This window comes from Rhododendron vialii, chromosome 11a (genome assembly GCF_030253575.1).
Source record: "Rhododendron vialii isolate Sample 1 chromosome 11a, ASM3025357v1".
NCBI classification, from domain to species: Eukaryota; Viridiplantae; Streptophyta; class Magnoliopsida; order Ericales; family Ericaceae; genus Rhododendron; species Rhododendron vialii.
This window is the reverse complement of record NC_080567.1, coordinates 28,426,670-28,451,355: the sequence shown is the minus strand read 5'-3', so window position 1 is coordinate 28,451,355 and position 24,686 is coordinate 28,426,670. Positions and strand designations below refer to the sequence as shown.

Sequence of the window (24,686 nt, the reverse complement as noted above, 5' to 3'; positions counted from 1 at the left end):
TGATCCTTGGATGACATGCTAAAGTAGCAACATCAAGCTTCAACTTCATAGAATAGTTCTAAGTCCCAGAGGGTATATATGTAGAGGGACTACATAGTCCAAGGGCTCACACAGTGACGAAGTAGGGATCTATTCTGTCACACCCTTTCATGGTCGACTCAAAGCACATACAAAATGATTTGCATGCTATGGTGGAGCTCCCAGTTAGGTTATGTCACACTCGTACACCACATATATCTTGGTCCAAACGCTACTCAAGCGCCTAACCTGAGTTTCTGAGACAAGTTCTACTAAAGTTCCTTCTCAAGAATCTCACATCCGGCTTTATACAGGCTGCATGGAGGTGTGGAGACACTCCATGTTCAACTTATTCAGTCTCATCTTAGCCCTCGCTAAGGCGACAAATAATTATTTAGTATAAATTCTAGCTCACTCTCCAAGAGCTAAGGAGATCACACATTGTGATCATTTTGAGTCTCATCCCGCGCGCTACCTATGCACCGAGGCGATCTCCCGTGTGAGAGGGACAATCAAAAAGCCTGGTGACAAATTTTTAATTACAAGATATGTGCACTAATTAAACAATATTCCAATTTTCATATGAATAATTGAAGACAAATTTCATTATTGCATAAAATTCCAAAAAGTGTCCATCAAACTTAAGCATATCAAATCCTACGTAAGCCCAAACCCCTAACATGTCTATGAAATATGTCTTTAGCAATGGGTTTGGTTAAAGGATCAGCAACCATGTCGCTCGTAGAGACATGCTTTAGGATCACCTGTCCTTGCGCAATGATATCACGAATGAAGTGATGACGGGTGTCAATGTGCTTTGTTCGACCATGGTACTTAGGATCTCTTGCATAAGCTATTGCTGATGTGCTATCACAATGAAGCACCACAGCCTCACCCAGATGTCCTGTTACACTCAAGCTTTGTAAGAATCTCCTCAACCATATCGCTTCTTGAATAGCAGCAGTGCATGCCACGTATTCTGATTCCATTGTAGATAAAGAAACACACTGTTGTTTCTTGCTGCACCATGTAATGGCTCCTCCTCCAACTATGAAAGCATAGCCAGAAACAGACTTGCGCTGATCTCTATCAGCAGACCCATCTGTATCACTATAGCCGACCAATCTAAGAGTGCCACCTTGGTAGCATAATGCGAAGTCTGCAGTCCCTCGCAAGTATCGAAATATCCTCTTAACTGCACTCCAATGGGCAGTACCAGGATTACTTTGATATCGGCTGACCATCCCAACTGCGAAACATATATCGGGTCGAGTACACATCATCGCATACATCAGACTACCAACTGCACTTGCATATGGAACATTTGTCATTTGCCTTTTCTCTTCTTCTGTTTTAGGACTTTGCTCAGTGCTAAGAATTTGACCCTTCTCGATTGGAGTATCTATGGGTTTGGAATAGTGCATACGAAACCGTTTCAAAATTCTCTTTATGAAAGTCTCTTGAGACATACTAAGATGTCTCTTGGAACGATCTCTTGAGATCTTAACCCCAAGCACATAATCTGCTTGACCCAAGTCCTTCATCTCAAATGTAGAGGACAACCACTCTTGAGTGGCTTTGATTAACTCCAAATCATTTCCCGCCAACAGAATATCGTCCACATATAATGAAAGAATGAGAAACTTATTCTCAGCTCTCTTAACATACACACAATGGTCCTCTTCAATCATCATGAAGTCAATACTAATAATCGCTCGATGAAATCGAATGTACCATTGTCTAGACGATTGCTTTAGGCCGTAAATGGAACGTTTTAAGCGGCACACCTTGCGCTCTTGTCCCTCGACCTTAAAACCCACTGGTTGATCCATATAGATCTCTTCGTCTAGTTCTCCATTGAGAAATGCTGTCTTCACATCCATTTGGAACAATTCCAAATCTAAATGTGCGACGATAGCGAGAATGAGGCAAATGGAAGCAAATCTCACCACAGGGGAGAACGTTTCCTCATAATCTATACCCTCACGTTGGGTATATCCTTTCGCCACGAGCCTGGCCTTATACTTGTCAATTGATCCGTCAGCCTTGCGCTTAATCTTTAGAACCTATTTGTTGCCAATGGTTCTGCGCCCAGGAGGAAGATCAACTAACTCCCAAACTTTATTCTTAGCCATTGAACTCATCTCTTCATGCATAGCAACTATCCATTTTTCTGAAGCAGGTGACTTGATAGCTTCTTCAAAAGAAGCTGGCTCATCAACATCCACCGAAACAGTCATGAAGGACTCTCCTTCAATCTCGAAGCGGCGACGAGGAACTGTTCCACGTTGGCTTCTTCGAGTCTGTGGATCTTGAGAGTCTGCTAGTGGTACACTCCCACTCAATGGTACACTCCCACTAGGTGAAAGATCGCTCCCACTATCTCCAACAACTATAGGATGAGGTTGCATATCCTCATCTTGCCTATGTGATGGAGATAAATCTCATTGTGGTTCCTCTAACTCATAGAGCTCAAGATCCTTCTTAACCTCACCAATGCTTGGAAAAACCTGCTCTAGGAAATCCACATCGCGCGACTCAATTTCAGTCATTCCCCCATCTAGGTGTTCACCATACAAAACGTATCCCTTGGAGTGTTCAGAATATCTAATAAAAACACATTGATTAGCTCTAGGGCCCAATTTCCCATGTTTGTGGGAAGTATTGTGAACATACCCAGCAGTTTCCCAAGGACGTAAGCCCTCTAAATTAGGCTTTTCGCCATTCCATAACTCATATGGTGTGGAAGAAACTGATTTGGAAGGTACTCGATTAAGGACGTAGGCAGCAGTCAAAAGAGCATCTCCTCAGAAACTTATCGGGAGATTGGCTTGTGCCATCATCGACCTAACCATATCAAGTAGTGTTCGATTCCTTCTCTCCGCAACTCCATTTTGTTGCGGAGTACCAGGAATCGATAATTGTCTGCGTATCCCTTTTTCCTCACAGAATACTTTGAACTGATCGGATAAGTATTCTCTACCCCTATCGGTTCGAAAAACTTTCAAGTTTCTCTCTTTCTGATTTTCAACCTCTGCCACAAAGTGCTTAAAACAATTCAAAGCTTCAGAGCGGTGAGACAACAGAAATACTGAGCCAAAGCGTGAGAAATCATCTATGAATGTTATAAAGTAGGATGCGCCATGACGTGCCTTGACATTCATTGGTCCGCATATGTCAGAATGGACTAACTCTAACGGGTGAGTAGCCCTAGAAGCCTTACCAAAAGGCTTCCTGCATGCTTTACTAGCCAAACAAGGCTCACAGGTAGGCAGGCTTACTTTGGCGAGAGGGCCCAATAGCCCTTCTCTAGCCAGTCTAGCCAATCTTTCTTGGCCTATGTGGCCAAGTCTCGCATGCCATTTTATTGAATCAAACACAATATCAAAAGAAGAAGATGCAACATAAATAGCAGAATTATTATTAAAATCTGAATTCAAATCCAGCATAAAGAAATCATTCTGCAAATACCCATGCATGACCATAAAAAGTTTCACCAAGATAAATAGACAAACCATTATCCTTAAACTGAAAAGAAAAACCTAACTGCAATAATGTTAAAACTGAAACTAGATTACATCGGATAGAGGGTGCATGAAGCACATCATGAAGAAGTAAAGAACGCCCAGAACGCATCTTGAGCTGATAGGTTCCAACACCCAAAACCTCTTCTTGCGCTCCATTGCCCATTATTATATAGTGTCTACCTACTGGAATCCGATGATAATCTACAAACCCAGCTCGATCTCTAGCTACATGTTTTGTTGCTCCCGTATCTACAATCCAACCAAGGAGAGAATGAGTCACAAACACATGTGAACAAACAAAAACTTTTATAGAGCTAGTTTTAGGGTTTACCTTCTTTGGCTCAGAACACTCCAGAGCAAAGTGACCCTTTTGTCCACAGTTATAGCATTTCAGTTTGGACTTATCCTTTTTAGCACGCTTGCCTTTTTGATGCTTGGTTATCCTGCCTTCTTTTGCCCCATCTTTTCAGCCCTTCCTTGTCTAGCGCCCTTTTGCTGTCCTTTACGCTGGGACCTACGTCCATTGCGCTGTCCAGCTTTAGCGACAAGTGCAGCACTGCGGTTCGCATCAACGCACTCCGCCTCCAGCTCAAGGTGCCGAGAGATATCATCAAAATTCTTTATCCCTTCATTGTGTGTTAGCACAATTTTTATGTCTTTCCGCAAAGGATCAGGAAGGGATCTGATGACAGCCAAAATCTGTTGCTCATCAGTGAGATCATTGCCAGCAGATCGCATTTCACGAATCATGGCTGACATCACCCTAAGGTGCTCAGCCATGGTATGCTTTGGGTCCATCACGTATTGATTGAACCTCAATGTTAAGGCACGAAGCCTTGTTGCTGATGTGCCACCATATTTTACGCGCAATTGATCCCACATTGCTTTAGCAGTTTGGAAATTCTCAAATTCCCCAAGAAGGTCATCGTGCATGCAACTCAGCAAGGTAAAGCACGTACTTTTGTCCTTCTTACGCCAAACGTCATAGGCCTGCTCATCACGACGATGTTGTGCAGTGGTCCCCTCCTCAGGCGGGGTCATGACATTGGTCAAGTGATCAAGCGACTCTTGCTCGTTAAGAAGGTACTGAACCTTCCTATGCCAGATATCATAGTTGGTTCCATTAAGTTTCTCCCCCTTATTAAGATCAGCAATAATATTCTTGGATGCCATTTGACTGCTTTCATTGCACAAGGAATTAATTAGGCACATATCTTAATATTTTATTTGCAAATAATTTTAGACTATAAAATTCTTTCCCACATTATAAAATCAAAAATTTCGCATTTTTAGGTGCTAGTAATCATCTCCCATAATGTGAGCACTACAACACGTATGGGTTTTTGTAGCATAATCTAATAGCGTTTATCCAAGAATGCTATAATAGAGATCCAAATACCTACTGTCTAGAAGTTAAGATAGCGTTTTATAGCGTTTTCATTTAACTCAATTATAGCGTACACCCACGATCTCATTTGGTGGGAAACAAAATCACTCGGTGGGAAATCCCCAAACCTCTGAAATTCCAATCGATGGGGGAAAAAATGGCGCCTTGAACTTATCAATCTCATCCTCCAACAGCCTCACAAAAACGATCCCTTCTTTCATCACAACCACTACCGCCTCCTCCTCTCCACTTCCCCGCTGCCGTCGTTGGAGAATCTACACCGTTTTTCCGACTTAGCATCGCCGTTTTTCTGGCTAGTTGCTCTAGTTTGAGAAAGGAGCACTAGATTTGGGAGTTTTTTCTTATCGGCACTGATTTGGAGTTGAAGAGGCGATAACCCACTTCGTGTTGGCTGAGGATGGTTCGATTACTGCTGTGCTAGGATTTCAGTCCAGATTTCGTTCTGTGTTCCGCCCAAAGGTTTGGTCATTCTTCTATAATTTTCCAAAAATCTGATCTAAATGGGTCTCTGTCTCCCACCCGCTATCTGGCTTGATTTTCCGTTTTGGTTCGGTTTCTCTGGGCTACTGTATATTATTTTTCGTTTGTGTGTGCACGCTCGCAGAAACCACTATTTTCCTTCTTCAAAATAAAAAAAACCCGCTCAATTCCCCTTTAAAGTTTTCGAGTTGTCGTTGTGTACTGAGTTTTGTTGTTTTGTCTCAGGTTTATAGAAATATTTCATGCTTTCACATTATTTCCCCCCTCTATTTCCGTTAATGGTTCCGAACAAAAAAATTGCATACATGCGTACTCTATGGATCGATATTTTCTATCTGACACAATTGGTTTTTAAAGCCCCTATGTTACTTGTTTTTTCCTCCCTGGTTTTGTGTTTCTTTTTTCTTTTTCTTTTTTCTGGTTTTATGTTTCTTCTTTTGGATTTCTGATTTCTATACGTTAATTGTTTGAGTACTAGAAAATATGGTTAGGAAAGGAGGGTATGCAGAGGTGTACAGAGGAACAATAGAAGATGGGGAGGCAATAGCTGTGAAAAAGCTAACAAAAGAATCCACAGATGAGAGGAGTGTGTTGGTGAGAAGAGGTTATAATGAATTTAGGTGCTAAATGATATGGGTTGTAATCTCTACCCAAAATTTTTGGTGGTCCAACTAATTTTTGCTGTACATGCTTGATTCTACTTGAAAAGAGCATGACCCACTCAAATTCTTACTGCAAACAAGAGGATTAGGATGCGAATAGGCTCAAATAAGGTCCAACAACCTTCAAATCAACTCAATAGCTAGGGATTGAGTTTCAGAAGCCAAGCTTCGAAAATATTGAAACCCTTGATTTCAAACTCAAATAGTTTGATTAATGCTCGAATAAGTTTGTATGATACTCTGTGGTAGTTTACAGACACATTGGAACAACGGCATGTAGGTACTTCCAATACTAGTAGAATCTTATTTTTTTCTATTATGTGTTGCATGACTCTATCTGCATTCGTGCCTCCTAGTTGGGAACTAAACATGATACTTTCTAAACATGATAGTTCGGTTGCATCTACTTGCATTAACATTGTTTATTTTTGTTATACCATATATTTTGTTTCTGATCGAACCTCTGTTTCCATACTAATTGCTGGAGAAGAATCAAGGCCATATTCGGGCATATTGCATTGGTTAAGACAGAGTCATTGATCGATTTTTTTCAACTCTTGCAAGGCTAGGGTTTTAATCTTCATTAATTAGCATGTTATAATCATTTAAGTATTTGCACAGATTCTGCACTTAGAGGGTTTGGATTTACTTTGATATTAAGTCCTGAAACTTGCTGAAAATGTGTTTGTAAAGCTGAAACTGTATCTTATTTGCTTAAAATATGGCCTTGAGTGTTGGAATATGAGTTCATATTGCTGAAACCAAAGGTTGCAAAGCAGAATGATTTCTTGCAGAAGAGTGCATTTGTCCATGACATTTTGCAGAAGACATATGAAGAAACCTGTGGGAGCAAATTATTAAGAACGCCACGATCAAGATTTTGAGAACTATGTAATTCTTGAAGGTTGTCCAATATCAGCTGGCACATCAATTACATTGAATGATGATCTATTGGAAAGTGCACATCGTTATGTGTTATTCAATACAGCAATTGTGGAACCATATTTAGAGTAAGTTTGATGGAACTTTAAATGCTGAATTTGTAGCTTAAGTGTGTGAATCACTTTCTATTTCTTCTTTTTTCCTATTTTAGGATATATCAAGAGGAGCTAAGGCAATCCAATCCAAGCCTTCGTCTACAAAAAAATAAAAGTCTACTTTTGAGGAGACACGCCAAAAACTTTTCAAAGTGGTTGAAAGAATAGGTTTATGTTTATTTTTATTGAGGTGTGTGAAGCAAAAAATATAAAGAAAGGTTATAATCTCGGCAAAGAAGTAAGCTTCAAGTAAAGAAAATCTGTGGAATGAGATAGTTGGCCTACCCTCTATACCTTGGGTTTCTATATGGGCGGCGAAGACAATCAAGTCGAACTAGGTCCATACCCTGTTAATATCAAGTGCTATCGTTTAGGGAACAAAATTGGGTCTGCATTCCCCATCGTAGAAAGCTGATGCAAACTGAACTGAAACTCATAGTTTTTGTTTACCTAAGGTGTCTCATGGCTCCAAAAGAGACTAATATATATGTTGCAGGCTGAGAATGTATGACAACAGTTTGTGATTCCAGTCAGTCTATCAAGATTTGTACTTACCCAGCTTTCTTATAAAATGCAGAAACTTTCTGTTAAAGTTATGTTTAAAGATTGTACTTAACTTTTGGCATTAGATTGTGGCTTGTTTGTTAGAGCCTATGTTAACTAAGGCATTCAAGTTTCCTTTGTTGCTTAGAATAGATATCTCCAAATTGGTTATGATATACTTTCCTGACAGAAACCAGTTGATGCAATCATACTCATACAGTCATATCCTTTTATCTAAGTTTTGCCTTATTGACATACCTTATTGTACTAGTACTCTTTATGTGCTTCATAAGGTAATGCTTCTCCAAAATGTAAGACCTACATCTGGTTTGAGGTGGTTTTTTTCCTCCATTTAGGCATATTGCATAAATGGATATCTCTACTATTAAGTTATTGTTATGTTGTGTTCCATAGTTCCTAGATAGGTAGTTTTGCACTTTCAACTAAGTTACAATAAATTCAAGAGGATGAGGATAACCATAAGTTCCACACGTTTCCTTTGTTGTTAGCATTTGTCTTCGTCTTCACTTTCATAAATCTAAGCGTGGTCCATGAAGGAAAAATGTTTTTCCTAATACTAGTAAGATGTTGCCAATTACTTTCCAGTTGTCTAGTCCCATGTTCTTGTGACTATGATGCTTTTTCGCTGCGCCGAATTTACGTTTCATTGATCCAGGTTCAAGCTTATATTGGGGTACTTACAGCTTGACAACCAGCTCCCTTTGACACCAATGCTTGTGTTGTTGGCACCTAAACAGACCATTGATATGCATCATCCTATTTTCAAGATGACTATAACAATTCGCAATGAGAACCCTGATGGTGTCCAGGTCTATCCATATGTGTACATATGGGTAATGTTTCTTAATAGCATTCCCACAGCTGAAATTTTACCATGTGGCATGTGAAAGGATGATATTTTATATACTCGATTATTTTGTTTTGATAGGTAACGGATAAGTGTTGGAGGCTTAGCATTCATGAGCCAAGTATCTAGGCTTTTGTGGTTTTCTATAACCACCTTCAACTAGATCGGCTTCCACAAAATTCTAGTATCATGCAAGTTGATCCAGAGATACGCATAGAGTAAAAATTCTTTTATTGCTTGTTTGTACGCAGCTGAAGTTGAAATGTTTTGTTTACTTTTTCTTTTAGATGATTCTCCTATAAAGTCTCTTAATCACATTATTTATGTGAAACTTGTCACCTGTCTAGGATGTCTGTCGCCATTAAGAGTGTCTTGGCAATTGCTTTTCTTTATTGCTGTCCCTAACTTGTCACCTCTGAGGAATGTGTAGCGCTGTATTTTAATATGTGGAGTCTTTTGATATCAGCTGAAAGTGATATAATTTCTCAGAAATGGTTCTTTTATGGGGAAACATGAATTGCGATGCTTGATAGATGCTATATCCACTCCATATTTTGAATACTAAAATATTGTTTGAATTTTACGAGTTGTGGTCTAGATATAGTGTATGCTATTGATGGATGGATAATTACATGCCAAGCTTTGTGTTTATTGTTGTAGGAGCTTGTCCTCCATGGATAAGATGGTCCCCTAAACTATAATATGATCCTTTTGGCTTCACTCATTGCCATTTGTTTTTGACTTTTGAGTGGGATTCTTTAGCATAGTATCAAAGCTTACTCTAGCTTGGCCCTTTGTTTCAATTAGCAGTGATTTGCTAGGATTCCCCTTGTTTGTGGCATAGGTGCACCTTGTTATCCTTCTGGTGTGTCATATCTTTTTCCGGCCAATCATGCGTATAGGGGTCACACGTACGGGGAGTGTTGGAGCTTGTCCCAACATCAATATTACAGTGCCTCCGAAACTAATGTAAGGCCCTTTGGGGCCTCTCAAATACTTGCCATTTGGCTATGCAAGCTAATTAAAAACAGGACTTCCCATAGACATTGTCCTTTTATTTCATTCTTCTTTTCTATTTTCGTCATTTTGGTGTCACTCTCCCTGAGGCAAGCTGTCTGAACTCATGGATCAGGAGGGTAATCATAACTCCTCTCTTCTCATATATTCTGGTTTTCCATTTCACTAGTGGCTTGTCCTATGGCACTTTTCAGCCTGTATTCACTGGTCCTTTGAAGCTGGTTATAACGGCTGATCCTAATATCTTGGATATGAGGCTGGATGATATTGCAAAACAACAATTAATCGTGGGGTATTTTAACCTTTTTTGGTATTTTAACCTTCCTCTCTCTATTTACCTACCTCTTTCCCCTCTACCAGCTTCCCCCTTTTATTTTTTTTTTCCCCCTTCCTTTGTGTGTACCAAAACTTCCCTTTAAACCTCTTTTGTTGTTCCCCTCTATATCCCAAGATGGGAGAGAATTCCTCACCCCTTTTCCTTCTTTATTGTACAACCCGACTTGTCCAATAAATCTAAAAACATGACATTTGTCCATAACTAGTTCCTTTGCCTTTTGTTTCTTATATTTTCTTGTCTCTTCCCGGAAAACAAGAGCACACATGCACCAGCTCACGTGCTCACATCTCTACAAAATTGACACCTATTCTCTCCCGTGCAAGCTAGTATATTTGCATCCTAAATTGTCTTCACATGTAGCATTTTCCTTACTTTGTCATTTTCTTTTCCCTTCACAAAAGATCCAAAATGCATGGTTTCTGAGGAAACCCGTTAAGATCTAAATGCACAAGCACACATATACGCACGTGCACACACCTGTTTCTTTTTCCTTTGAAGTGGCAATGTCTTCATCAACTTGAACATACGTGCAAGCCAGAACCCCTACTCAATTCTCTCTTTCACTTTTGCTAATGAGGAATGTTGATTTCCAGAGTTGTTCGGAATGTGGAATAATAGTGTCAACAGCTGTGCAGGTATGGAGGAATTGCCCGGACAATTACGCAAACCCCATATCCATATGGCACCCACGTACTCCAGACGGTTTTGTTTCTCCGGGATGCATAGCTGTGCCCAGTTTTGAAGAGCCAGATTCTGATTTAGTGTACTGCGTGGCTGAATCAATTGCCGAGGAGACAGTATTTGAAGACCAAAAGATTTGGTTAGCACCAAATTCATATCTATGGGCATGTCACATTTATCAGGTGAAAAGTGATGCTCTGCACTTTGTTGCATTGATATTGCCTAGAGAAGAATCCGGTTGGAGGCCGATTAGAGTTCTTGATGAGCTCGAGCCCACAATACAACAATCAGAAGATTCATGATCGGTAATTTGATAGCCTTTCAGCTTTTGAACTGGGGGTGGTTGTGGTTGGTTTGTACATGCAAGTATTGTTTCGGGAAAAGGGTTTTACTTATTAAGGTTCACGGCACTACCCGGATCTAAAAAAACATAGACGGCTTGTTTGCGAAAGCTTTTACATTTGTAAAAGCTTGTAGGGGAAAACAGAATTACGTTAGTTATTTTTCAATGAGTTCAATTAGTCAGACTCTTTTATGTAGTTTTTGTTGGGAAATTGTTTCCCAAGCTAATGTAATGAATCTTTATTCAATGGTTGAATTGTTTATTGTATATTGACATTTGGATATAGTTGGTGTTGAATGGAATAAATCATTTTTGTTTCTTAAATAAAATTACCATGATCTTATTTGAAAATGCTAATATATTGGTATTTATAAAAAATTTTTAAAAATACAAAATTTTTGGCTAATATAGCGTTTCTAAAATGCTGTAAAAACTTTACATTCTATAGCGTTTTTGAAACGCTGTAGAAAAATTACATTCTATAGCGTTCTTAAAACGCTGTCTAAAGTCTACATTTTATAGCGTTTAAAAAACGTTGTCTTAAGTCTAAGACTTTTAATAGCATCGGCTAATACAGCGTTTGGAAAAATGCTGTATATATCATTTAATAGCGTTTTTCAAACACTATAAAATGCGATTTTTCTTGTAGTGGAGATAGAATTAAATATTTAGTTAATTTGAAAATAAAATATGGGGAACAACTCCCACTTTCCACATTATCTAAACATGTGTCAATATGCAATAATAATAATTTGCTGAAACAAATATTGCATAATTTGAACGAATCAAAATAACAGGCTAGCAGTAAATTATTGAACTAATCAATTACGAAACAACAAAAAAAAAAATAGCTCTAACATATTGAACTTATCAATGAGAAAAGAGGATAGCCACAAAATTTGATGTTATTATGCTAGCAGAAGGGGGGGAAAAAAACAGAACATATCCTCCCCTTTTGTTTAATGTATATCCACACACAGTGGAAACGCAAAAAACGAAGGTCGACAAAAATAAACTTAGGCTGCCTCGGACGCTTTACACGTATAACCCCAAAGTCCTTACAACAACAAACATATTACTGTTAAGGAGTCTAGGACCAACCAAAAAACAAATTGGTATTATTTGGTTTGTGGACAATTAGGACTGACCCAATGTTCTTTTTTTTTTATACCTGTTTGCTGATGCACAAAGCACCGCTTCAACCTAACATCATGTACCGCTGCCTCTGTTACATGCTAAAAAATAACTTAAGGATGCAAAAGTAATGAGATAGGATCCAGTGAAAAGTGCACCACTTGAGCAATAAACAAGAGAAGTCAACCAACGACTAATCCAGCCGCTAATCAATCCGAACTAATCAATATTAATAAACATAACCCGTGTAGACATGTTCATGCCTCTGTTCCTATATTGACATGCATATACGGAAAAAACAGATCTAGCCAAAAACAATTATAATATTCTGGACATCAAATCCCATAAAATCAGTTATCAGTAGTATAGCGGTGTCCTGTACATGCCCACAAAAGCAGTGCTATGCCATTGAGACTCCCACTGGAATCAAGCCACAACTCTATTTGACGTCAACAATCACAAATCACAGTTTACTCTTCTAATTAAATATAAACTGTCGACAATAAAACACAAACCCAACACTTAGTTAGATTTTGTCAAGAGATAAAACCGGACATCAGAGTGGTATGGCGTTACGCTACGGGATCAGCACAAATCAATCTGATGTATTCTCATAAGGCAGCGTTACGCTACGGGATCAGCACAAATCAATCTGATGTATTCTCATAAGGCATAAGCATCTTACAGGTGTATTCTTTCTACCGCCAACACATAGAAGATCAAGAAAAAATATATAGTTTCACCCTCTCCTTTTCTTTTTCTTAAAAAAAAAACCTAGCCTTTCGTTTACTCATAAATCGGAGGGCAACTTTCGGAACGAACAAATCCGATCGTTAAAGTGTTTAACACATCTCTACAATATAGAATCCAAATCATGCAATCTACATTTCGATTGAAAACATTTGAAAAATATTTTCAGTCGACAGAAGTATGTTTACAAAAAACAAAAACATTAATCAATCAACAAATACTGACTATGAATGTGAACATCCACGACTACCAATTGCTAATGCGTATAAAGAGCGAAAACAAGCATCGAATGCTCTGATACCACTGTTAGTAAATAATGCGGGTAATACAAAAATACCTGCTGCGGATTACACAATATAACGGATCGAAAAACTTGTTTTACGAGCTCCTACTAATACGCACAAAACCTGCACACACAAAAGAACAGTAAACTCTTCTCGGAGGTGGAGAGGCTACTAGAGCCCTTGGTGTTGTATTTTCCTTGATTGGTTTGTTGTTTTCTTCCGAGGGTTTGCCTTTGTGTACCTTGTAGTAAAGTTTTCTCCTTTGTTACTATAAATGATCTCTAATTACCGAAGATAAAATGATTGAAGAGGAAGGTTAGAAGAGATTGAAGCATGCATGGGGAGGGTGTGGACTTTGTAGACACAAAAAGTAAGAGAGAGAGAGAGAGAGAGAGAGAGAGAGAGAGAGAGAGAGAGAGACCCACTTGAATCAGAGACACGCAAGTGAATTATACAATTGCTAATTACCACGCACTACAAAAGGAGAATAAAGAAGAGGGGATGACCTAATTATTCAAGTGTATGAAGGAAAATTCTGCTTGTCGGGTTGAAAATTGCTAGGTTCAAGTGTACAAAGCTCGCTCTCTCTCTCTCTGTGTCAAAGTTCATACCCCCTCTCTCTCTCTCCCTCCCTCCCTCTCTCTTTGTCAAGGTATGATCTGCTTGTCGGGTTAAAAATTACTAGGTTCAAGTGTACAAAGCACTCTCTTTCTGTCAAAGTTCATACCCCCTCTCTCTGGCTCTCTCTCTCTCTTTCTCCCTCTCTCTCTCTTTGTCAAGGTGTGATCTGCTTGTCGGGTTAAAAATTACTAGGTTCAAGTGTACAAAGCGCTCTATCGATCTCTCTCTCTATCAAAGTTCATACCCTCCCCTCTCTCTCTCTCCCTCTCTCTCTTTGTCAAAGTTCACACCCTCTCTACTCTCTCTCTCTCTCCCTTTTTGTGTCCATAAAGTTCACACACACACACTCTCACTCTCTCTCTCTCTCTCTCTCTCTCTCTCTCTCTCTCTCTCTCTCTCTCTATATATATATATATATATATATATATATATATATATATATATAAAGAAATGATTGAGAGAAGAAATTAACTTATATACAATTGCCAATCTACCACACGAGAAATTTTTCAGAGCCGAGCGGGTATAACCCAAAACTTAATTTGATATGAGTACTGCTATATACACCGACCATTTTTGGACCGAAACCGTACCGACGGCCGCGCGCGGCCGTCTCCGGCCACCGGACGGCCGATCCGAGCCGTCCAAAAATTTTAAAAAAAAAAACCGAGGGGCCCAGCGCGGGAATCAACGTCATCCGATGTGTGTAGGGTGCTTGATCTAAACACCCTATTTTTCGTGTATATACACGAAAAATAGGGTGTTTAGATCAAGCACCCTACACACATCGGATGACGTTGATTCCCGCGCTGGGCCCCTCGGTTTTTTTTTTTAAAATTTTTGGACGGCTCGGATCGGCCGTCCGGTGGCCGGAGACGGCCGCGCGCGGCCGTCGGTACGGTTTCGGTCCAAAAATGGTCGGTACACATAGGATTTTCCATTTGATATGTTAAGTTTTGAAATACTTAACATATCAAATTAATTTTGGTTCAATTTTGGGCTTAAAGTTAAGTTTCGCACACCAATTAAAACCGAACCATTGCATCTTTTTTCAACCATGTAATAAAATGTTGTATTTGTACAATTGGATAACTACTGCATTTTGAGCCTTAACCGATAGCATCGAACGACTTCAACGCACAATGGATTGATTTGGTTATTATAATTGATGGTTAGTTCCGATTCATAGAATTGCAAAACCAATATAATTGGTACAACGTGAAATTATATCTTAAAAACCGACCAAATTAACCGAAGGGGTTTAATTACACGGATACCTGAGATCAGGACAAGCATGTCGAGGAAGGGCTTCATCCGAGCAGTTTTGTTTGAACCATTCGATAAAAAATATACAAAAATTGCTCGGATGAAACCCTTCCCAATCATTTTTTTTGTTGATTTTTCATGAGTACCATCAAAATTCAATCGGGAAAGGGAGGTCCGCATTTTATTAAAATGAGATGGTCCTTACAGGAGATGAACTGATATACATATATATACACAAAAAAGATGAGAGGCCCCATTTTCAAATCCCACCTAAGACCTCGAAAATCTCAGAGCCGGGCCTGTTTGCACATACCCAAAAATTTCTCGAGAGACATAGGTACCGCAAGTCCCTTTCCGATATGACTTTTTCTTCGTGCCCCAACGTGGTAGAGCCAGAGTCATTAGATCAAAAATTCATGAATATAAGCCGTTAGATCAAAATTACAAATAAAAAGTAAGTAAGATCGAATTGATAAAAAACGAGATATTTTGCAATTTTTTCTCCAAAAAATTATACTTTTATTAACGATGAAAAAAGACTACACATACCCATGTTTTATGATTACACTTATTATAAAATATGGTACTCCGTAATATTTACTACAAACTATGACAATACTTAGAGAGAGAAAGACATGGATCCAACCGCTAGAATTAATCGAGAAAGATCCAAGAATCTTAAAAAAATGAGACATAGATGTTCCAAAACCGCCTTGGAACATTACAGCCGGACCCTTATATAGAGGAATCAATAGGGGCCAGGTGGGTTAAGACTTGGACTTAAAAGGCAGCTTGCAGAGCTTCAACAATCCATGGGACATCATGGGAATGGGGCCCCAGTGGATTTTACTAAAATGGGACATCATGGACAAGCCGATAGAAACAAAAAAGGGACAGTCGTGGAAAGATGCAAGTTAAAAACTTTTACATGTTCTTTGTTTTTTTTTTCGCAATAGGATGTTAGTGTATTATTAGAGTTAGGCTCCATTCCGGAACAAAAAAAAAAGTCATTATTTTTAAGAAGGTAATTTCAAGCTTAAAAATTATAAATTTATTGAAATATAAAAATATATAATATAGATCTTGTTTGGCAGATCTCAATGAGATCTTTTATATGATGCAAAAAAAATTAAAAAATTATTTTTTATTTACTTTATTTTTGAGTTTGAAAATTTGAAATAATTTGCTTATTATTTAAGAAGATTTCTGAAACGAAGCCTTAGATTACTACAGCAGACCAACGTAGTTCCATCGACAAAAAAGGGACCTCACACACTGGCACCTGAGAGCTCATTCACGACCGCTCAAGCCAGAACTCTGGGTCAAAAGTTCAAGAAGGGAGAAATAATATTCACACTCCACATTTTAGTCTCTCCTACCCCTTTTTTGAGGGCCTAAAATACAAACAAAAAAGAGAAAACGAAAAAGAGTACTGAGTATCGTAGCATTCAAATTCTGTATTTTGAGCCTGCTTATATACTATCCAGAGGTACAGCTTCTGATTCTGTTTCACTAATTGATGAGTTTCTTAACAGAAAGGAGTGTTGATTTTCACTTTGATAGACGACTAAAGTGGGTGTATGTCTGAGGAAAGCAATGACTTCTATTGTTTATAACAGACATATCGTTAAATAGAACTGTAAAATTGTTAGCCATGTTAAAATATATAAATGTAGCTATGTTAAACATATTGTTAACCATTAGCGAGGACTAAATGTTTGACGCCATGAAAACTGTAAAAATAGTTTATGATCTTGGTCTAAGTTTTGTATGTAGTACGTAATGACCGGCGCCCTCAACAACTAGATCGTAGCTCTGTCTATGCTGGGATGTGGTTTTACTAATCTCCTCGCTCTTTATTTCACTTGTAAAACGTATTCACTAGCTATTAGTTTGGCCAATATGTATATACCATATCCCTCTTCCTCATTGGAAAACTCTGACATAAAAGATTTTAATTACACTCGTGTTACGGTCTTAATAATCTATAATCTGATGAACCAACCATTATTTCAATAACCAATATGCGTTGCATTCCCTAATTTGTGAAAAACCCTAACAAGAAATATTTCAACAAAACTCTTGAATAACAAATTTTATATAAATAGTGCATTCCGAGTGATTTCCGGATAAAATTTTTCAGTACGTAACACTTTTCTTCTCGTAATCATCTCATTCAGAACTTTGTCTAGTTAATGCTGGTGCATAATCTCTATGTTGGAAAACAATAAGTCTACAGACCTGGAAACGGACCCATGCCAAAAACCACAACGTTGACGTGGCCTGGGCCCCATGTCAACTGGAGCAAAAGAAAAAAAACCTTCTGTTGTTCTCCCTTCACATCTGGTTTGAACGACTTCAAGTAGAGAGAGAGAGAAAGAAAAGGAAGAGGAGGAGGAGGAGGAAGAACCCTAGACGCTAGACCAGACTGGCAGCCACCACTACCACCGGCGACCACCACCACCGCACGCCTTCGCGAAAATCGCCTCCCCAAAGAATAGATCTCGTGAAAATCGCCTCCTCAAGCTGTTCCTCTCCACCACAAACTTACTCAAACAAGACACGATAAACCATACGCAAATCAAAAATCTCAGCTTTTCCCTCATGGTTTCGGAAGAAAAAAAACTCCAGTATACAAAACCCAAATTCTAATATGCAATCCAAATCTCAAACCTGGTGAAAAAAGAACAAATTTTACATGAAATTATGTCAAACTCATATCACAGTTGTAAATGATCAAAGCTTAAATTCAATTATTCCTCAGTAATTTTACTGGATTTTCAGCTAAATATAAACAGAGCCAATAAACTGGAGTTGGGTGTTCGGAAAATATGGAGGCAATACAGCACCACCATTGATGAGGGGAATATCAACGAGAGAGAGAGGACTTTAGAAAGACGGAGACGAAGCACCAAGTATAGCATCTAGCGTCGGCCTTGGAGCATGGCGTCGTCCTCTTTCTTGTCGATCTTCTCTTGTTCGTTTCTTTCTTTCCTCTCTCTGGTTTGTGAGAAACCGAGCCTAAATTTCATTTTTTTTTTTAATTTTTTGCTGCAGTTGACGTGGGGCCCAGGCCACGTCAACGTCGTGGTTTTCGGCATGGGTCCGTTTCCAGGTCTGTAGACTTATTGGTTTGAAAAAGAGGATGTCCCTGAGGATATTCTCCCTTCCTAAACAGTAAACATGACCAAACAAGTGACTAGCAAGAAAGAAATTTATTCACGGTTCCACGCAATCTCAGCTGTCTGTTTCAACTTTGAACAGTTCGGATTTGAATGAAAAATTTTCAAAAACTAGTAACACTTTTTCCCAAAAAAGTTTTAATATCATCCGAAACATTCAAAACACTTTTGAATGATCACAATTGACTCCGTAAATAACCATTCACGACTCCACGTTTGAGAAGATTTTCTCTACTCGCACATGGCCTCGAGTATACAGTGAATCCAGGTACTGTAGAATCAGCGGCGTACCTCACCTCACGGTCACGGCTCACCCAACTGGTCAAGATGACCCAACGCACTTTAAAAGCGCGTGTAATTGCATTTTTTGGGATTATCCTAGTCTTTCTATGGTGGCTAGGGCTGCAAACGAACCGAGCGGCTCGCAGCTCGGCTTGTTAGTGGCTCGTTCAAGCTCGGCTCGGAAGTTAAATGAACAAGCTCGAACCGATTTTTTCAGCTCGTTTACAAAACGAGCTGAGCTCGAGCTAGGATAAGCTCGACTTGAGTCGGCTCACGAGCCGGGGTATATACATTTAAGTTTAAAATTTTTATTGTTATTTCATAATTTGTTCTTTTCGTTTTCAGTTTCCAGTCAACCAAAGGAGGCTAGAGCACACGCACACCTGCATACCATTCATCCATAGGAAAATGAAAGATATATACCTTCACAATCAAAATATTTTTAGTTGTATTAGGCCTATGTGAGAATATATATACATTTTTCGTTGGTCCGTTGAGGCTCGTGAACAAGCTCGAGCTCGAGTCAAGCCAATGCCTGCTCGGCTTGAGCTCGACTCGTTTAGTTTTCACTGAGCTCGAGGTCGTTAAAAACTTAACGAACAAACTTGAACATAGTAAAGCTCGGCTCGGCTCGTTTGCAGCTCTAATGGTGGCTAGACCTTAGTTGGAGAGTGACTACACGCGCCATAAATGAGATTCAAATCTTCTTTCCACGTATGCAATATCACTGATTAGAAAATTAGAGATCAGTCCTTCTTTTTAAGTTCAGTTTAAACCCAACCCTAAAATATTTTACCGAACCTAAATAGACTCGGATATATTGTACAATGTCTTTTATACCCTGTTCTCTTAGGTGTTCCGGATTCTTTAAAAATGAAATTTTAGAAGAAAAAAAAGAAAGTAATTTCAACCTAAAAAATCATGTGTTTATCCAAATAATTTTCCTACTAATATGAATTTTGTTTGATAAATCTCATTAAGACCTTTAAACAGTGAAAAAATATTTTTAAAATATTTTTTATTTTTATTATATTTAAATTTAAAATTACTTTCTTTTAAAAAAAAAAATTTAAAAAGAAAGCGGAATGGCATCTTATTCTCTCATACCTTCCGATCTCTCTACATACTGCAACCAAATTCTCCACACCTCTCTCTGATCTCACTCCAACGCCTCTCTCCCTTGTCAACCACCGCCGACCACCTCTTACAGATAGTCGACCCTCGCGGGACCTCCAATGAGTGTCCAGCAACCTCCAACAACCACCGAAAACTGGTTCTTGGCAACCGACAACCCTCAGGCCACTGTGAAACCTCTAGATTTGCTCTGTAACCTCTGGATCTGCTCCGTAACTGTTGTTTTGAACCTTGTTTGCACTTGCCGGCCATCGAATTCGAGATTGATTTTCTGGATTTCGTCGACAATCGCGAAGTCGCACTGCTCAAACCCAGCCGCGTCATACAACCATCATCGTCGACAACGACGACTTGGAGTAGTGGATGAAAGTTTTTGACGAAGAGAAACATCAAATCATTTGATTTTGCTATGTCCAAAGGTATTGAAGATATGATTTCTTTGAGACTGCTCGCTATTCTCCAATACTTTCTGACTTCGACGATTCTTCCCCTTGAGATCTCGTAAACATATAGCTGACGAAGCAGTAATAGACCCAAAGTCCAAGCCGTCGAGAACGGTGGCAGCAATATTGAGAACGTCGTAGAATCGGACGAAGGTACGGCTGACCTGGACTGCTATGTTTGCATTTCAAATAGTTTGATTTGGAAATTTTGAATCTGGAGTTACAAATTTTAATTTCAAGGTTAGGACTCTACTTCCTCACTAACTGATTTTGTTGTAATTTGGTGGTTTGATTTATACGGTTTTCTTTTTCATCTCGAAATGATACAAATGAAAGGTGAGCTCCATGTTGTCAGCAATTTGATTGCATTGGGAATGGCAAAGAACGAGGTCATCACGATCCTCTGTCGCCGCCGGAGCGATCTCATACAGTGATGGAGTAATTAATTGTGTGATTGCATTGGGAATATCTACGAGAATTATGTATTTTCTATGAGAACTGTGTATTGTAAGAACTGTTTATGAGAACTGTGTATTTTTTATAAGAACTGTATATTGTGTATTTTTTATGAAAACTATGTATTTTTCTTTGAGAACTGTCTATGAAGACTGTGTATTTTTTTATGAGAATTTTGTATCTTTTGTGAGAACTGTGTATTTTCTATGAGAACTATGTATTGTCCATGAGAATTGTATATTTTCTATGGAAACTGTGTATTTTTCTATGAGAACTATATTTTTTTTTATGAGAACTGTATATTTTAGTATGTGGTAAGATTATGTGAACTGTGTATTTTTTAGTTCACATAGCTAGTTTTCATACCCAGTTCACAAAGCTAGTTCTCTATGACAACAGTCACTTCTCATAGCCAATTCTCATAGAACTGACTATGAAAACTGACAATTCTCATATAACTGACTATGAGAATTGACAGTTCACATAATCAATTCTCATAGTTCAGTTCACATAGCCAATTCTCTATGAGAACTGAGCAGTTCTTATAAAACTGACTATAAGATTTGGTAGTTCTCATAGCCAAGGGTATTTTTGTCCGAAATAATATGATTCGGGAATTAATTCTAAAATGTAACTCTCATAGCCTCAGTTCTCATAGTCATAGTTCAGAGGTTTTATGTCCAAAATAATATATTAACTCGATCTATGTGAACTGGCGGGGATATTTTTGTTCGAAATATTATGTTAACTGGCTATGAGAATTGACAGTTCTCATAGCCAATTCACATAGCTAAGGATATTTTTATCTGAAATAATATAGGCCAAGAGTTGATTCTAAAAATATAAATTTTACTAAAAATGGATATGTACACAAAAAGTTAAGAAGAATAAGCAAAATAGTAAAAAATGCATAAAGAGTCAAGAAAAATGATTAAAAAATATATATATTTCTGTCAGGACTTAATTAAGTCCGAACCTACTTTTGGGGCTGACCTCTAAATTTCTCATCTTCGATTTGTGTCCAGCACAGCGGACGCCTCCCTAATGGGGCATCAGCTATAGCAAATCTACTGGATTGGGACATTTCATCTGAAGACTGATGGTTAGTTTTGAGAACGACATGTTTAAGGGTTATCATCGGGCTGGGCGCCCAGCCCGCCTAGTCGCTACTCTAGCACGCCCATAGGCCGGGTTGACCGTGCTTTTTCTTTTTTCGAGCTGGGTGGGTCAGGCTACCTACCATAAATTGAAGCCCAAGCCCAGCCCAAGGGCTAACCCAATTGGCGGGCGAGTGGGCTTAATTTCTTTGGGCAAGGGAAAAAATAAAGGATTTTGTGGGATTTTGGGCTAATGGGCGGACCCGTGGGTGAGCTATTGGGCGGGTACCATGGGTGGGCTACCTGGCAAACTCACAGGCCGAGCCAAGTAAAAATTCTTAGACCCAAACCTGCCCATTACAAAACTACGGGCTGAGCGGGCTGCGAGCCTTCAGGTTAAATGATGAACCCGTAGAAATGTTATTGAGATTATATTTATAAATGAAAATTTTTAAAATCAGCCCAATAGACTGATAATAACAAGTGTGTGAATGTGTATTAAAATGTGTAAAAAATACACAAGAATACGTATTTTCTTTATCTTATTGTATGGGTTGACAATAGAAAGATCGCTTATAAATTTTCTATAGACCTTTCAGTTGCCTATGTAACGTTTGTGGTTTCTAAAATAATTCTGGTAAGATTATACGGAGACTCTCTTATTTATACGTTTTGGATATGAACACCCCTTAATCTTAAAAAACAAAAGCACCACATCATGTATGACCGTTAACCAATCAGCACCATTCTGTCAAAACACCATTAAAATGAAAGAGTCATGGTGTATAATTTTTTATAGATAGGGGGTTAGTGTGGGCGATTTTTAGGGGGTTAATATAAGGTGAAACTGCTCAGTTCGCCCCCATGAATCCCAAAGTAATATTTACCGATGTTCGTTAAAACTGATTTTTTACAGAGTCTCATAAAATAACATTCAAAATTTATGAATATTTTTCTAGATTTTTGTAGAACACGGAATTGGCCCAAACGCGTTTTCCCTTTTGTGGTTCCCTTCAAATCTTCCTTGCGAATAGCAGGACTAAAAAAAAATAACGAAAAGTTTCGTAGGTTCCTTGAAATCAAAAGTCATATCTTATCAAATGAAGTTTCTAAAATTTTGAGGTCATTCTATTCAAATTTATATCATTTAATCAAGAATTTTGGCTATGCCCCGTTGTAAGAAACGATACAAAATACTTTGAAAATGACATGTCATGTTATCAAGTTAGTAAAATTTTCCAAATCCTTATGTTTATGGGGCATGGATGCCCCCATAAGTATGTATCTTTAGATTGAAAAATGAATAAATCTCAGTCATTAGATCAAAATTATTTAAAAAATAAGTTGATTTTATGATTTTCCTGCTTAAAATTTACTACTTACCACCCACACAAGTGACTTTACATACCATTTACTATGATCACACTACCACAATATATGGCCACAATGTATACACATATTTACCACAATGTATGACCACACCTACTATAAAAGGAATTTAACCAATGGTTGAGATTTAAAAAAAGGAGATCCAACGATTGAAAAAAAAATAGGGACATGGATGCTCCAAACGGGACTGGGCCATCATAACCAGATCCCAAAGGATTGTGCAATGGCTATTTCATGTTTGCGCCATTTATAAAATTGGGATGTCTCACAGCAAAATTCATGTTTTTCAATTGAATCTGACTAAGTGCACAACAATTGTCCACAATAATTGTACACAAATTGCAATGTGGGACCCATTCTAAATCTCACACAAACAATTGTTCGTTAAATATGAAACATTTTTTCAAGAGTCTTTCACGAAAAAATAACTCAATCCGGGACGAAGGTAGCTAGTGGGGAGAGGTGGCACATGCTACCCCCGATTTCAAAAATACAAAAAAAAAAAAGAAATTACAGAAGCAAAGGTTATTTTAATATAATAAATATATAAAGAAATTACATAGGCAAAGGTTATTTTAATATAATATAATAAATATATAAAAAAGTGGATAAAGAGCACACTCTGATAGAATGATCAAGCCTGCAATTGTTTTGGTAGGAGATGCGAAGTTCGATTCCCCCTAGGCAACTTCCACGACATCTGTAATTTTTCCACTAATTGGAACAGACCGTGAACCATTTGGCCATTAAATTTTTCGTGAACCATTCGAATAAATAATCTTTTTTATGAACTAACATGGTTTGACTAGGCAAAAAAGTCTTCTACTTTGTACAAATATTGTAAAAATTGTAATTTAGGGTTCAGTCCAGATCAAAAAATAATAATAATATTGTAATGTTTTGTATTTGCATACCATAATAGAGTTGAAACAAGCATTTATTTCTTCTTCTTTTTTTAAAAACACGACAAAGCCTAGTTATATGACCTTACAATTTGATTTTTTCTTTCGAATTTTTCCGTACAACATGTAACTGGATTTCTATTGAGTGGTGCCACCCCCACTTCAACTATAGAATTTCAGGACCTTTCGCCAATGTTGGGTCGCACACCTAGTGGAGATGTTTTTCCCCCTCAAAGTATGTGATCACATTTGAGTACTATATTTAGTATAACTTTTTTGATGAAATTCATATATGTGTTCGATGACACGTAAACTATAGTACTTTATTCCTTCTTATTAGGGAGCTATCATTATTACACATTTTACATTTCACATCAACTTTTACTTTCCTAGATTATCTTCCACTTTTATCAATTAACTATTTACCCATTAAAATTTTAAAATGACAAAATAATAATAGTACAATTTTTCACACATTAACTTTTTTTAATGGACACTAATTAAAGAATTAACCCAAAATAAAATACTAATCTATTATTTGGGGACAGAAGGAGTAAACAAATATGTTAATTATACCATCAATATCTACAAAGCACAATCGAACCCTTTCCCCCCTCTAGAGATTAACCAAGAAAAATAATCTTTTGTTTTTGAACATCCAAGAAAATGGACTTCGAGCTGATGCTGCGTAGTAAGATTGACTGCACTGTGCTGCGTACCTCCGAGTCATCGGATCGTGCATCCGACGGCTCGGATCTCATATTTGCAACCAACGATCATTAGCCGTTCATTGCTGAGATCGATAAGATTCAAGCCATCGGATGC

At 38.1% G+C, this 24,686-nt stretch overlaps 2 long non-coding RNA genes across 2 annotated transcripts; both read left to right on the top strand.

Annotated features, from left to right (window-relative positions):
- The first annotated feature begins 5,080 nt into the window (after positions 1-5,080).
- LOC131306311 (uncharacterized) lies at positions 5,081-11,250 on the top strand. Its single transcript, XR_009193827.1, has 3 exons — positions 5,081-5,412; positions 8,625-8,761; positions 10,533-11,250. It is a non-coding gene; the product is annotated as an uncharacterized LOC131306311 (long non-coding RNA).
- Positions 6,650-7,781, top strand: LOC131306310 (uncharacterized). Its single transcript, XR_009193826.1, has 2 exons — positions 6,650-7,105; positions 7,189-7,781. It is a non-coding gene; the product is annotated as an uncharacterized LOC131306310 (long non-coding RNA).
- Positions 11,251-24,686: the final 13,436 nt, after the last annotated feature.